Source organism: Mytilus californianus, unplaced genomic scaffold (assembly GCF_021869535.1).
Source record: "Mytilus californianus isolate M0D057914Y unplaced genomic scaffold, xbMytCali1.0.p SCAF_1, whole genome shotgun sequence".
In the NCBI taxonomy this organism is placed as follows: Eukaryota; Metazoa; Mollusca; class Bivalvia; order Mytilida; family Mytilidae; genus Mytilus; species Mytilus californianus.
This window is the reverse complement of record NW_026262581.1, coordinates 142,278,487-142,296,403: the sequence shown is the minus strand read 5'-3', so window position 1 is coordinate 142,296,403 and position 17,917 is coordinate 142,278,487. Positions and strand designations below refer to the sequence as shown.

At 30.8% G+C, this 17,917-nt stretch overlaps 1 long non-coding RNA gene across 1 annotated transcript; it reads right to left on the bottom strand.

The window, feature by feature from the left end:
- Positions 1 to 2,047: 2,047 nt before the first annotated feature.
- Positions 2,048 to 5,896, bottom strand: LOC127714520 (uncharacterized). The gene is made up of 2 exons (XR_007987764.1): positions 5,801 to 5,896; positions 2,048 to 2,900 (listed from the first exon to the last, which is right to left on the bottom strand). It is a non-coding gene; the product is annotated as an uncharacterized LOC127714520 (long non-coding RNA).
- Positions 5,897 to 17,917: the final 12,021 nt, after the last annotated feature.

Here is a 17,917-nt window from a genome sequence, read left to right as displayed (position 1 = left end):
TCACTAATCATACTTATAGTGCATAATACATGTATGCCTTTGTAATGCTTATTGTGTATATTAAAAATGATTCTAAACATCTTGGGATATATATTTAGAAGGCATTTATTCAAAAGCAGATAGAATGGATTTGTAGAAAAACATGAATAAGGGCAGAAGCCTCAGCCGTTAATATTGGATCACCTATAAGTCTTCGGTAAACCATAATACATTTGTCATCACTCATGTTTCAATGGGTCTGTAAACATGATAAAAATGGGAGACATCAGAAATGATCATCCAGGAACAATTTTTTCAAATTCTAAACATGCTTAACTGTAATTTTGAGGCCCTATATATCTTGCTGTTCGGTGTGAGACAAGGCTCTGTGTTGAAGACTGTACTTTGACCTATAATGGTTTACTTTTTCAAAATTATGAATTGGATGGAAAGTTGTCTCATTGGCAATCATACCACATCTTCTTACATCTATTAACTGACCCAATTTTATTGCCAACTGATTGTTTGTTGCTTTTGTATATAAATCGAACTTGGGTTTCTCATCTAAACTTGTTTACATTGTCATGATTGTGTTACATCATCCAATATGGCTAGGCCTGTTATAGGTTTTTCATTATCATGATTATGTGGTACTGATTTTGCTCATTGTTGAAGGATGTGCAGTTACTAACAATTACATCACTTGGTCTACAGTTGATGGTTGTCTCATTGAAAATCATACCACATCTCCTTATTCTGGTTATTGTACATTCATGACCATGATGACATTATACATGTTATACAAGACTACAATATTATCAAATGAATTATAACAATTGTTAATAGTTGTCCGACTTTTGTTAACAAAAAGCAGCTATAATCAACATGGTAGACATAATCAATGGTGATGTAAACAAGAGTGACTGTGCACACGCTGAAATGTCATATCTGCTTTGCCTACATGTAAAATTGAATTTATGTTGAATGTAAAAAATGTAATACATGTATGAAGGTTTTACTACATGTACAAGTATCACATAAACTTTCCATTTTCAAAGGTAATTGATAATGGAAAGTTTATGTGATACTTGTACATGTATGAAGGTTTTACTACATGTACAAGTATCACATAAACTTTCCATTATCAATTACCTTTGAAAATGAAGTCATGGTCAAATTAACCATGCCAGACAGATGATGTACACATTACAAACTGACATTCCATACCCAAAATTTAGTGGTTTATAGTATCTGTGAAATAGACTTAACATCCAAACCATGAAAACTAAACATTGCCCAATGAAACAAGAAAATGAGGTCGTGGTCAGATTTAAAACCTCCCAATCAAACATGTACAACTTACGAAAATATCCAATACGCCAAAAATAGTGATCCTATATATGTCATGCATGTACATGTACATGTAGTTTATAGCATCTGAGATACATAGGGAAATAGACCAAACCACAAAAACAAAACATTGTTCAATGAACCATGACATTTTCATTGAGGTCAAAGTCTGATGCAAGTCTTGAAGTAAGATATATCCACCTTACAATCATTTTATACACCAAATATAGTTGACCTACCATTCCTACTGCTTGTAGTATCTGAGAAACAAACTTGACAAAGTAACTGAAATAACCTTAATCACTGATCCATGAAATGAAGTCAAGGTCAGGTTAACCTTGGCTGACAGACAATGAGACATGTAGACCTTTCAAGATACCTATATATATATATACCATATAAATTTATCCAATTACTCATTATACATGTTATACATGTACATGTAAGACTAAGAGAGTATTTCACTGTATGACTGTTCAAACAGTAATATTTTTTTCAAACAGTCAGTGAACCATGAAAACAAGGTAAAGTTCAACGGACAAGTTGCTAACAGAAACTACATAACACAAAGAAGTATCCAGTTGTTTAAGCTTCTAAAATGTACCTAGTGAAGCTTTATACAAATAGGTTACACTGTAGCCCCTGCCAGATTGTAATACCTATTTCTTGCATACTTCAACTTTTGTTGCAGGCGGGACAATAAAATTATACTTTGAAGTACATGGTTTATTTGTTTAATATGCTTGGGCACTAATTTAGATTTTTATTTAATTCTAATTCAGACTTAAAGTACAGCAAGCAGTCATTTGACACTAAACAATTGTGATGGACTACGAGAGACCCTCATGGGTGGTTAAGGTCTTTTTACACACCCTGGTGGTAGTTAACAATTGCAATGCCAACATAAACTTCAGATGCGATATACATGCACTGTTTTGTAAATTTCACTGAGTCTGAAACTAGAAATTCACATTATCCAAATTGTTGATATATTAAAATGACTGATTATCCACTAAAGTATTCATGAATTCAGATATGATGCACTATTATTATTAATATTCACTGAAACTATGAATTTTCATTATTCCAAATGGCTATTTCAAATGAATAATTATCCAAGGTATTCATGGAATTCAGATACAATGTTTGATTGCACTATTAATATGCACTGAAACTATGAAATCTTGTTATTCCAAATTCATTATTGATATACCAAATGAATGATTATCATGATTATCCAAGTTATTCATGTTATTTACATGTAGTCATCCAGTACTGTGGTCCTCCTTTAATACAATTTGTAAGTTTCCTATTTGTACAATGCACAATTTTTTTCTTGTCCAATTTAATCCTAACATCACAAGTCATCATCATCATGGAATACTGCTGCAAGTGCTATTCATTATTTCCAAAAACAATAAATAACTAGCACAAAAAAATGAATTAATCCACTGTTTCACAATTTGCAGCTATAAGAGTGACTCAGTGACATCTATATTTCCTATGCATCAAAGTGCACATGTAGCAGGCTTCATATTCTAAGTGGGAATCATGCTCAAGCCAATATGAATCTACAAAAAAAATATACATTGAGACTAAAGAACAGTAAAATTTTAACTAACATAATACTATATACATTGTACGGTACTTAGAAGAAAGTCAATTACAATAACTGTATTAACCTAGATGAAAACTAGCAATCCTCATTTGATTGACAAAAAATTTCTAGGACTTATACAATTTTATTTTAAGTTCCAATTTTAAACAAGAAGAATAAATCTTTTTAGGGGGTCTAAATTCTATATATATATGGTGTTGTCTTTTTTCCTACATTAATAATTTTTTATGTGTGACTGTGTACTTTCATTGAAGGGTTACTGTCTTATTGAGCCTCACATCATACTTTATTTCATCAATTCTTTAAAGTCAGACATCATGGACATAGTTATTCCTCTCTAAAACACAACACATTATTGCTTTTGTTCATGTTAATATGAAATAGATTGATACTACAGAGAAAGTTTAAAGAATGAAAAATAATTAAATAAATAAATGCACTGTTACCATATAGATGCTATTGACTTTCCCTTTGTCAAGTGCATATATAATGAATAAACCTTTGTGATGTAAATGTAGAATCTTTGTCCTAAGGTTAATCAGGATAATATATATACAGTTCCAAGGCTTAACCCTCCCTGTTAATGTTTTAAATCCTTGAGTTTAATTTTACATCTTTTGTGTTACCCTGTATACTTTTTACTTATTACAGCCTGTATTAAATAATGCTTTGCAGCTCAGACAACATTTTCTTTATTTTATTTTAGTTATTTACCCAATTTTATTTTGATAAATCAATACTCAGATAACTTTTAAAATATGCATTTTTTGTATCCAAAATATTTATTTTGAAAAAATTATCAAAATTTTGAAGAGGACAATTATAATTTGTGAACATCATTATAAAATCATCTTCAATATATACCCATGACAGTTTAAAATTCCTCCCCAAGGCAATCATTAAAACTATTGTGTGTCTTAATCTATATATTAGCTATAGCATGTATATAAGAATTCCTGATTATTACCTATCCAGTGTTAACATCCTGATTATTACCTATTTTAATGTCACATTTGCATGGTCATGAATTCATGTTCAGTAAATACATATATTTTAATCATTTATTTTGAATTTGAATAAAAGGTATTTTTAAACTAAATTATTAGACATACAATGCAGATAACACAGTAAATTGTATGACAACTTACTAGATAATACAATATCTATAAAAATATATTGAGCTTCATAAAATACTTGAAAAAAGTTTATACCATGTTTAGATTAAAAAAAAATGCTTACAGATAGATTTTTTTGTTATGTTTTCCCCACATATTGAATCTTAAACATAAAATAATTATGTGGTAAGGCAAAAAATCTGCAGTCAGATGTGAATGCACATGATGAAAGATGTGGGATATATTTATATATCAATGATGCATCAACCCAACAGTAAGGCAACAATAAAGTAACCAAAACACAATTTAACACACAAATTTGACTCATGAATAGAAAGTCCTTTAATTATTTTAATGGTGGAATAAATAAAAAGACCCTTGAATGTTACTACTAGATATAAATGAATTTTGACTAACCATGCTACAGGGCACAATGGCACAATTTATATAAAAATTTCACATGAAAATATATAGTTTAGGTTCAAAGTATTTACAAATGTATAGTGATTTAATATTCTATGTTAAATCTAAAAAGAATATAATTATGATGCTAACTTTGCTCTTTTAATATGTTTTTTATTTCTTTTTAACTTAAAACCATGTACATGTAGCAATTAACATGATGAAATATTTATAGATATTTTAATCATTGTAATTATTCATTTTGAGAAAAGATGCAACAACCTCCACAACCCTTGTTCAATATGAATCTTAATGGCAACTGTTATGACTCTGTACATGGTTTCAGGAACATTAATTTAATAATATTGTTTTATTTTGATGATTAATGTTATTTTGAACCATCTAATACATATTCACTTTCAATGCCTAACATATTATCAAATTTATTCATGTTTTGTTGTCCATGATTTGGGAATTATTTAGAAATTGAATGAAAATGCATACTTGCTAAATAAGTCACTAAAATTAATAATTTTCATAAAATTTTATGGTCATATCATATGTTTTCGTACACCGTCATATTAATTTGTACTATGTATGTTTTTTCCATGGAAATTGTGACGTCACAATGCATTTTTAATAGAACGAAAACTATCAGCTGATAAAGCAAAACCATGTAAAGATTGGTTGGTTGTTGGTTATAAAAAGTCCAGTGACAAGTATTTCATGCAAATTTAAGACCAGAGAGTTAAAAATACATTTGTACATGTTTTATAGGTCCTGTTAAAGGCCATCCCACACAACAAAAGTTAACCAATGCCCTACATGTTAGAGTTTAACAGTAGGATGATGAAGATCAAGAGTAACCTTTTTTTATTCCCTTGACTTGTCACCCTTGGGGTGATGTATGCAAAGTAAATAAGGGATTAAATGATATACACATGATAAAAGGGGGAGGGGGAATGGTGTCATACATGAATTTCAATGATGCACAACTTTTCCAAGCCCAAATCCTAACTTTGTCTTGGAACATGCAACTATGCACGAGTGTGGTGATATAGATCGTCGATACACCTTATCGCTATTTGTCCGCCATTACTGGACATCACACAAGTTCCCGTAAAATTTTGACGTCATAATAGAAAATGTCTGACGCCACAATGGAAAAGTGATTGTTGTATGACATCAAAAGTTCGAGCGGGACAGATTCTCGGGTCAAGCGGGAATAGCGATAAGGTGTATTCATAGCCTGTATGTAGGAAGAACAAATCTTCAAAATCTTGGGTCCATGATTATTCGATAAACATGCTTTAAAATATTGTTCATTTCTACTCACTGATTGTAATTTCCAGCTCAGCTTATATTGTACATGTGGTCTAACATCTGTAGTTTCCTGTGTAAAATATAGTTTGCCGACCTGCAGGTCCAGTTTGCCGACAGGAAAATAAAGAGGGTAAATCGTTCACGGTGAAGAAATGTTTTCCGTTTTTAATGAAACTTGACAGATCAAATTAATTATTTTTTTCTATCATCGGAAATATCCCTCATGGAAAGTAATTCAAATTAAAACTGTTTTATTATGCTGTACAATATTGCTAACTTAGTCATATTCTTTAAATTTATTTCAGGTACACCGACGGTACATTTTCTATTCCTCAGAATTTATCAAAACTTTTTTCAAATATAAATTTGAATGAATTCATTAGCATCTTCTGCAATAATATTAAAACTCCATTTTTAAGCGAAGGCTTCTGGTATGTAAAACCAGTTATGAACGAATCTGAATAGATAAAATAAAAAGTAAAGATACCTAAAGGAATGTCAAACGCACATGTATGTCAAAAATGAACGGACAATGCTATGGCAAGAAACGGAAAACGACAAAAGACAAACAACGATCGCAAAATAAATAAATAAAAAACAAAACAAGTCAACAACTGCACAATAGATAATAATAGTATAAATTATGGGCTATTTCACAACTATATCAAATCTTGAGAGCCGGGTGAAACGTAAATTTTTTTTTACACTGAGTTGCTACCGTGACGCTAAAATATTTGTCGACTGCAACAACCTATGAAATGTTTGTTTTAAACATTTAACGACTGAGGCAAACGTTTAAAATTTGTAATAAACATTTTATGACTGTAACAACCTTTAAAAAGTTGTAACAAACATTTTACAACTGTCCCAACTCTAAAAACGTTGTAACAAACATTTTTTGACTGCATCAACGTCTGAAAAGTTGACACAAACACATTTCAACTGTCCCAACTTTTAAAAGGTTGGGACAAACATTATACAACTGCCACAACTTTTGGAAAGACTGTAATAAATGATATTTGACTGTGACAACCCCGTAAACCACTGCAACAGTCCTAAAATGACTGTTGATAACATTTTTTGATTTTCACAACCCATAAAAGTGTTGGGACAGACATTAATCAACTGTATCAGTTTCTTTGACAGTCATCTTCAGTCTTCCACAGACTAAGACAGTCGTACAACGACTGTTACTGGTATGGACAGTTGTTTTTTCGTCCAGTAGTGTAATGTCTAACAATCAATTTTGAGGTACAAAAAGTACTCAATTACCAAGCCGGTACAAGAATATCAATAAAAAGAAAGAAATATTGTCGCCTTTTATTGTTATCGACACAAATAAAAGTAACCGTAGACTTATACAGTGTCAAATTATCCATCCTAAGAATGAAATGTTTATACCGGCACAGAAGTATCATCAAAAAGAAAGAAATATTGTCGCCTTTTATTGTTATCGACACAAATAAAAGTAACCGTAGACTTATACAGTGTCAAATTATCCATCAAAAGAATAAAATGTTCATGCTGGCACACAAGTATCATCAAAAGGATAGATATTGGCACCATTTATAGATGCAGACAACAAATACAGCAACCTGAAACATTCATTTCTTCACTTTTGTGTCTGAGAATACATCTAAACTCATAAATATTATACAACATATGAAATATTGTCACTTTTAGTTGGTATCGACATAAATATCAGTAACCGTACACTTATAAATCTCTCAATTGTTGTCAAATTATGCATTCTTATAGTTGTCGACAAATGTTTTAGTAACCGTTGGTCCAAACCTGTGTAAAACTATCAATCTTCAGGTACCGAAAGGATAAAATGTTAATGCCGGTAAGTTATAACCAAGAAAATGGTCAATATTGGCACCCTATATTGCTGAATGCAACAATTATAGCACTTCAAAACATTTATTCTTTCACTTTAATGTCTGACAATCCATTTGAATGTATCAAATGTCCTCTATTACCTGGCCAGTACAAGAATATTATAACAAAGATGAAATAGTGTCGCTTTTAATTGTTTCGCGACATAAATATTAGTAACCGTACACTTATAAATCTCTCAATTTGTGTCAAACCATTCATTCTTAGATTCAAATAATGATGCCGGACCAGAAAAATCAGGAAGAAGGGAAGATATTGGCACCTTTTGTTGATACCGACAACAAATTTGTTATTTAAACTTGTTTTCATTCCCATTTAATGTCAAACAACCCATCAGGATGTATTTAAAAGTACTCAATTATAAGGCCAGTACCAGAATATCATTCAAAAGAAGAAATATTGGCTCTTTTTATTCTTGTCGACAAAAGTTTTAGTATAACCGTAGACTTACGAAGCGCTTAAATTTTGAAAAAATTTTCATCGCGAGGTACATAAAGAATAAAATTATTATGCCGGCAGAGAATATTCAAGGAAAAGGGTAAATATTGGCCCAAGATATTGATGAATACAACAAATATAGCAGCTTGACACTTAAACTCCTTCATGAAAGGCTATCATTTCTTAACATTTAGGTGGAGCACATTGGATCGTTGTACCACAGTTTCTGACACGTTTTCTTCGGCGACCTATAACTTTTGAATGCCCCGATACATTTTCAATATCAAGACACCAAAATGTGCGCAATTGAATTCCCTTTCCAAAACGCTAAACAGTTTATAAATCGGACGGTCAACAACAGAGATACGATTTTTTCAAAGTTTGCCCATAAGACTTAACAGATTATCTCCCCTGAATTTCAATATGCAAATTTTGGCATACCTTGTTGAGGAAATTGTTACAAAAAGACTACTATATATATTCATACGCCAGCCATATCACAACCTTAATATTCTACCTACACCCCAGGTGCCCCCCTCTATATGATACCTAACCCTAACCCTAACCCTAAACCCTAAACCCTAACCCTAACCCTAACCCCCACCCCCATTGAAAAAGTGCATACAGACTTTGAACGTTAATAACTCTGGCATTTCTCAACCAATTTGAAAGATCTTTGGCGTTTTGGAAAGTTCAGACAGGCCGCTATTTGTTCAATTTATTGTTTTGTCGTTCATATTAAAGCCCTTCTTTTCCTGTCAACCTGTAACATTGCAATCTGGTCATTTTCTGAGGCTCGTATCTTTGCCATTTCTCAAGCAATCGAAAAAGCATCTAAGTAAATAAGACTCGTTTTTTCAAGCTCTTTCAGGATAACCTCAGGTCGGAGACTTCATTCCTGTAAAAAAAAAGTTGGGTTAAAAAATCCTCCAAATTCTTTGAAAGATTTGCAATTTTTCCACAAGAATAACGAATACTGTGTCATTTTAATACCTTAAAGCTGGAACTTTTTTGTATACATAAGCTGACAAAATGCGCCAGCTATTGGTGTATATAAGACGTGTATATCTAGCGGGGTTATTGCGTATCAATATGAAACGTGTTTGAACAAAATCATTAATAGACGAAATACGTCAGCTATTTCACACGGTCCAAAAGAGTTTTTCATGGTTTCTCATACTCAGAATTAGGTGTGTGAAATTTAAAGTGTGTGGTCCACTTGCAAAGAGAAAATCAATATAGTTAAAAAAAAAAAAAAAAAAAAAAATAATAATAATAAATATAATTTAACTCAAACACTCCAGCATGAGGCATAAAAATACTCATTTATCAGACCAGTACTTAAATATCATATAAAAGAAGAAATTTTGGCACTTTCTATATCTGTCGACAAAGTTTTCTGTCTCCGTAGACTGAAAACTATGAACCAAAAAGAATAAAATATGATGCCGGTATGGAATTACCAAGAAAAAGGTCAATGTTGGCACCCTATATTGATGAGTACAACACATATAGCAATTTGAAACTTAAAATCCTTCACTCTAATGTCTAAAAATCAATCTTGAGGTACAAAAAGTACTCAATTACCAAGCCGGTACAAGAATATCAATAAAAAGAAAGAAATATTGTCCCCTTTTATTGTTATAAATACAAATATAAGTAACCCTAAACTTATACAGCTCTCATTTTGTGTCAATTAATCCATTATTACAATAAAATGAGCATGCCGGTACAGAATAATCAGCAAAAATGGGTAGATATTGGCACCATTTATATATGCCGACAACAAAAACAGCAACCTGAAACGTTTATTTCTTCACTTTTGTGTCTGACAATCCATCTGAACCTTTAAATTATACTCAGACATTATTTTCTTAATAATTTAAGTTTAAGATAAAATGTACTCGTTTGAGACAAACAGTTTTGTATGAAAAGGGGCAGAATACGTCATTGGTTATTAATATGATGATTTGGTAGCAAATTACCATTTTTTTCTTTACTTTTCTAGGAATCAAATGTACTAACAACGGCAATAATTTACCGTTATTTTATACCGTCAAATAATTAACGCAGATTATCACTAACAGTGGTAATTATTGACAAGAAATCGGCAAAACCTGAATCGGTATTAGGAAAATCGAAATCATAACTAGATAATAATAATTAATATTATATCAAATTATAAATAATTATACTTATTATTAAATTGAAATAATAATCAATAAATATATTCAATAGTTTTCGTTTATATCTATTCTTGCTAAACTGGTTAATTTTCTGTTTTGAAGTATCCGAACACGAAGTGTCGTGAACTGATCGTTTTTTGTATCGTTTCTTATTATTGTTTTCCTCCATTATCTTTATACATGAACTTGTCGAACGAGATCTGTGAGATCAACAGGTCAATCACCTTGAAACATGGTAGGATGTTTTTTTAGAAAAATCTAGTTGTGTCTTACGTTTTCGTAATTTAAAAAAATAACTGCCATTCTCAAGATGACAATTGAATGCCACATGTCGAATTTACATTTACTTTGATAATTTTTAGGGGATTGGCAAACATTTTTTTTTTATAAATCAGGATTACAGCTGAAACAATTAGCTTTAAATGGGTGCCTGGATTATAAAAATCCGTTGAGAATTGAATAAGTTACAACAATTTAAAATGAATGGGGTAAAACAATTAAATTCCTTTTTTCTAGCACTACACGAAAAGGCAGATTTACAACAATTTGGGCAATCATGTAAATGTTTGACAAATGTAACTACTTTTCTGCCAGATATATTTGCGGACCTACTAATGTATATGTAAATGTATTATTCCTTTGGCATTATTTAGGACGTCCTCAAAGATATGCTAAAGATATTTATTTTATTTCCATAGCTTTATTCATATTCCAAAGTTATGTAAAGATAGGCCTTAGATTTACATGCACTTTCCAGGATAGGAGATATATGCAAAGTTTAAAATTTGCATAACTGTTTTACAGAGGTGTGGGCAGTTTTGAGAGACCGCGGTTTATAAAACATTTACAACCTATGTAAATGCTGTCAAATGTTTCTGTTATATTTGCACACGTTTCTCGATATCGTTCATGCATGTAAAGAAATGTATTTTATTTACTTAAACTTTCCAGTATTATAGTTATTTTGATAAATATTGATATTTGCAACATATCTTTACAGACGTATGCAAAGTTTTGAGAGACCGCGGTTTATAAAACATTTACAACCAATGTAAATGCTGTCAAATGTTTGTGTTATATTTGCAAACGTTTGTCGATATCGTTTATGTATGTAAAGAAGTGTATTTTATTTACTAATACTTTCCATTATCATAAATATTTTGATAAATATCGATATTTGCAACATATCTTTACAGACGTATGCAAAGTTTTGAGAGACCGCGGTTTATAAAACATTTATAGCCAAAGTAAATGCTGTCAAATGTTTGTGTTATATTTGCAAACGTTTGTTTTATTTTTGAAGCATTTTTTACAATGACTATTAATTTATGAACTAACCTCACATTTTGAATAGTCATCTGAATATATAGGCATTTGCATTGATAGATTCTTGCAGATTTGCAACTTGCATAATTAACTTATTACAAATTAATTAAATTATTAAGGTCACGTTTGGTACCCAAAGAACTAAAACTTCAATAGTAAAACCTGCATAGGTATTACAACATCGTGAACGGAGGAGTTGTATGTAAAATAAAAGATGTCGTATGATAGCTAATGGGACGAATACTTTTATCCGCCAGGGACCAAAGGAATTGATATTAACAGCTTCAACGATAAGCATGATGCGAATTAAAGATTGTAAAATCAGAAATGCGCCTAGATATATATATAGACACAGGGGCTTGTCACTTTTTTTGTTTTATTTTTTTATTGGAAAATATTCTTTAATATTCAACATATTTAGAGTTTTAAACACTTATCAATGCGATTTAACAATAACGGTAGTTTATGTATGTTGCCCCTCTTTCCTTATGTTTCGGCTGTATGGAAAGCAAGTACAATGATACATGTTTTAGAGTCGGCTGTTAAAGGACAAATGATACATGTAGTTATTTTTAAGACTTTGCGTAAAATGTGTATAAGAAAGAAGTGCAAGATATTCCATTATTCAAACACGAATCATACACATTTCCGCTAAAACTATAAGTCTAGACTTCGTCTTGTTGTACAGGGTACAATTGCCTTATATTTTTTAAAGATAGGTTTTCCATGATACGAGCCCCTATCAACATTAGTGTAATATGTATTTGTCGTTTACAAATCTTCTTGAATTATGTTAAAACAGATTACTTCGTCACATCCATTTTGTGACTTATATAACGTTCAATCTTGTTTCAATGTTTTAATTGAAGTGTGCAAAGTATATGTTAAATGCAATTATTGCAACAACAAAAAAAACCAAAAAACAACTTATTTGATCATGAAAGAAAAAAAAACTATTCCTGTCAAAGTACATATGAAAGCTGAAAATTTTTAGGATAAAATAGGCGGTAAATGAGATATCGAATGACTGATAGCTCGATAACTTATTTTAGTTTTGCGTATTTAAAAAAAAACACAATCAAATGACAACGGGAGCATTGTTTTAAGACAATTTATAAATCATAAAACAATGATAATTATTTGTGTCTTATTATATTGATGGATATTGATACTAGCGGTGGTCTTCTATTGATCTCTTCGGACCAGATCTTTCTGTAAAAGGTGATAATTATCACACTTAACTGCTGATAAACCCCGTTGATCGGAGGAAGGGCGACATCTCGTCGATGGAATGATATTATCTATCGATTTTGTATGATTTCATTGGTAAATTGTGTGTCAATTATGACACGTGACTCACTGGTTCTTTGTTTGTAATTTTTAACTTTCTTTCTCACACACAAGAAAGTTTTTGCAGAGGACGCTTCATGAAGCACACGGAGTTCAACATCTCGTGACTGGACTTAACGGATAAGGAAAACAAATATTACAAATATTCGTCAATAGATTTAATTTAACGTTTATATATGTGTGCAAACTAGCCGATTCTTTAAAAAAACATTCTCTCAAGATGTGTTTTGTGTCAAAAATTCTGTGGCAACTAATCTACCGATGTAGGAACATTTCTAGACTATTTCAGAAACTTGGACTTTTTATAAAAACTTGATTAATCGCTCGATAACCTTCCGAATGCTACCGATTTTAAATTTGATACTGAGGCCGCATATCTAGTATTGTTTAGGATTAATTTGTATATGTGTATTATTTCTACCAGTAACTAGAGGCATATATATATTGTATATATGTCTCTGCAGTAACATATAATTATACATATTGTAGTATATGTCTCTTTTTAAAACAATAAATTCTATGTTTTATAAACAGAGTGAATTATGACTCGTGCAATTCCAGAAGTTTCAAAGAGATACTCGAAGGAAACAATCGTTTTATGTTATGCGAATGAACCATCATAACTTCCCGAGAATAGAAGATTTTGATGGATAAAGAAATTCACGCAGTACATCAAACAGAGAAGAGATCCAGAACCGATTTTGTAGACCCGATTTTTTTTTTTTTTATTAAAACGAAATTATTAAAATACATGTATAATAAACGATATTACCAATATGCCAAAACCAATCCCAAAGCAGCTATATTTGTCATATCATAGCTTGACCAGTAACGCTATGGCAATATTTGTCCATATAATCTGCACCTTTCAAATATATCAGCAAATTAAAAGCAAATATAACTATTTACCATACATTTCTAGCTGTCTTAAATATCTTTCTTTATAATATCTTTACATACATATTCAAAGTTACATATGCCCAATATATTTACACATACATTTCTAGCTGTCTGAAATATCTTTCTTTATCATTTCTTTGCATATGTATTCAAAGTTACATATGCCCAATATATTTACACATGTCATTGATATTATCATTTGACCACATTTCTTAATTAAACAAATTGTCTGCAAATCTATGTATTTACCATACATTTAGGAATATGTTCAAAGGCTTTTGATATGTTCTGATTTGACATACATTTCAGCCGACTATAAAGACTAACAAAAATATTCCTTTACAATACATTTGACAGGTCTCTGCAGATTAAAGGAAATGATGCTTTACACCCCTCTATAAAGTTCTCGTTTTGAATTGGTTTACATACTAGGCAAATGTAGATGCACCTTACACTTTATAACCCCTATAAAATTATTTGAATGATGATGCTTTGCTACCTAGACAAAGAAACACATTTGCGGATAAATTTACATCATAGAAAAATACATGACAAAGATTTCCATTTGCAGAGGTATACAAATACATAAGTTTGCGAAAGTTTTGAGATGGTCATAAATATATGCAAATTATAAACTTTAAAATGGTTTGATTAGGTGTTAATATATTTTATAAACCGCGGTCTCTCATAACCGCCCATAGGAGGATAAAGCACAAGAAATGTTGATATTTACTACATGTAAAGACAAGATAAACTAAATGCAGCGGTTTGTAAATATATGTAAATGTCGGTCTCTGAATACATTTACATAACATTTGCATACCTCTTCAAATCCGGGATTTCGTGTAGTGTAGCCCTTTATAAAAAACATCGTTTCCCTCCATATTTCACCCTTTTGATGCTGAGACTTTGAAGGGTTTACGTGCAAAGGTAGGTCCCTTAATTTTTTTGTAACTTCTTTATTCCTCGATAGATCTTTGTCCAATTTTTTTTTTAAATGTGTAGAAATTATTGGACTAATTTTTCAACTAAAGAATTCTTATGAGAAAATTTTGTTTTTTTCGTTATATCATTGAAACTGTCATTTTAATTATCCTTTTAAACGTATATGCGGTGACGTCACAATAGAGCTTCCCGCATAAGAGGAACCTTAGGGTTAATTCCATAAGTTGATAGGTGGTCTTTTACGATTCTACACGCCAAACGATGTTTAACATGTTTGATTCTATGTAAGAGTTTAGAATGTTCTATATTTAGTTTTTCCGTCCGTCCGTCCGGCCGGCCGTTTGTAAAAACAAATATAAGGTTATCTAAATTTACTGTAAGTTTCAACCGACATATAATTACCGCAGATTATATTGGAAAAGCGGTAATAATTGACATCAAAGCGGCAAAAGTCATCCGGTAGTACATTATCGTACTGTATACCGGTAACAAAATACCGCTCTTTTTTGCCTAACAACGGAATGCTTGAGCTGATTCTGTATTAGGAAATTCGTTTGCGTTTATATTTATTCTTGCTTAACTGTTATGTTATTAGTAATGTATTAATTTTTACCTGTGTTTAATCATTGATTTACTGAAGTGCTTGTAATTGTATATGTTTTATTGAATTCTATCATACGGCTTTAATCTACATACAAAACATTATTAACAAGTAGATCGCGGCCAGGAGCGGGCGCCTGTCATATCGGACCGAAAACATCACGGCTTATCACTCGAAAGTCAAAGCCGAAGAAAACTGGTATTAGGTTGATCACAGAAAAGTAGCAGTTTACAGCAGAAAACTGCGGAAAATAAAAAAAAGTCAAACAAAAAGTGAACTATATTACATATACATTTAAAAAAGAAAAGGAATAAAGGTCTTTTTTTGGTTTTGTCGGGCCTAGATTATAACAGATTTTACCTATTGATATTATAACCCATGAGAGATAGTAAAACACAAAAGGAAATGTAAATCACGTGAGAGATAGATAAGTTTTGCTTTAATATTTGCCAAAAAAAAATCAAAAACAAAAAAAAACAAAAAAATCAGCTTAAGTTAGTGTAAATCCATTGTGTTAAACCGGAGATTCTTTTATACATATTGACAATGCCACTCTGAAAAATCTAAATAATTATAAACAATTCACGAACGATAAAACGGGAGTCGTCTATTTATTTTCAAATTGAACGAATGTTTATATCATAGGATGGGGTAGATACTTTTGTCCACGTTTTATTCTTTTCCTGTTCTATTATGATTATGGAGAAGACAGTACGTTTCAGTGACACAGTAGAAATCTATTTATATGACAAAACACCTGCAACTAACACTATCACAGTAGAATATCAAGAAAGAAAAATTTCCTATGACATTTTGAAAATAACTATAGCTGTGATTTTGATCATTTGTGTTCTTGGGATTTCAATTGTGTTACTTTATACTATTTTCAAATAATTCGTTTGGAGTGTTTGATGCCTATTCTATAAAGTTGTAAGTATTGGCATACGGAGTGAATAGTACAGGTTATATATGTTTGTTAGAAAAATTCATAATAATAGAATATTCCACAGTTTTTTGGATGTCTCCGATGTGTCCGGACATAAAATGGATTGCTTGTAACGTATTATAAATTTTTGTTTATAGCTCTTCATATTTTAAATTAGCTTTGGATTTTCAAATATTTTGGCCTCGAGCATCACTGAAGAGACATTGATTGTCGAAATGCGCATCTGGTGCAGAAAAATTGGTACCGTTTATGTTATTATAACTGTTTTGTGACAGATTTGTTTTTGGTTTAAATTGCATTTATTATTTCATATAATAATTCATTGATTAGTTTGCCAAATATAAAGAAAACATTAAGGAAAATATAAATAAATACATGATTATTTCTTATTGATTATGCTTCAAACTTAAATCAGTTGAACAGTTATATCACCATAACACATTTATAATTTACAGTAACGATATAAACGCTCTCAATAATATAAAAGACTTATATTCGTTATATGTAAACTTATTAAAAATGTTTAAGTTGTGAATATTTGTCTATCATGTTTTATTAGATGACGTCACGATCACACAATTTTATGTCTATGAGCTGATAAACAAAACACCGTCAGCCAATCAGAGGACGTGTTACATCCAAAATTAAATTATTAAAAATTGGAAATTAAGAGTTAATTTAGTTATTTATTTTGTTAGTTGCAACGGATTGGGAAGAGAAATTGAAAAGAGAAGATAACGTAAGTAAAATTTTCATTTTTGTCATAAGTCCCTTGCCTGTGCATGGAGTTTATGGTGTGTTCAGTACTTTTTGTTAAAATAATATTCTGTATTCAGTATCAAGTATTTATAGTAGTTTCCGTTACTGGTCACCAATGCATAAATCCTCCATGTAGATAATGTCCAATTGTGTCTACACTGCAAATCCGTGGAAGCAAAGTTATGTTTCAGATGAATTTCTTCCTAATATCAATTTTTATTTCAAATTAATAAGATATGTGTTCTTTTTACACAAAAAGTCTTGTTATGAAATGTCCTGGGAATATACCTGACTTGAATTATTAATATAATATGCTTTTTACTATTTTATACTGGATTATTTTATACTAGATATTATTTTCTCCGACATTCTTTTGAATATTTCATACTACAAACAAGATGTAAACGTTTTTTATCAATGATTCAAGTTTAACAAAAATTGAATTTAATCTTTTAAGATAAAAAGTTTTGTGAGAAAAGACTACTAGAGGACAATCTACATCATTTGCTAATACTATTCAGATTTGGTAGTAGATTACCACTTATATCTTTACTTTTCTAGGACTGAAATGTACTAACATCGGTAATAATTTACCGTAAGTTCACACCCTCAAACAATTGCTGCAGATTATCTATTAAAAACGGTAATTATTGACATGAAATCGGTAAAATTGATCCGATAGTATGTACTCGTTGCTGGATTCAATCGTTTGCGTTTATATCTATTTTTGCTAAACTGATTATTTTTTTTTCTAAAAACCCCGAACACAAAGTGTTGCAG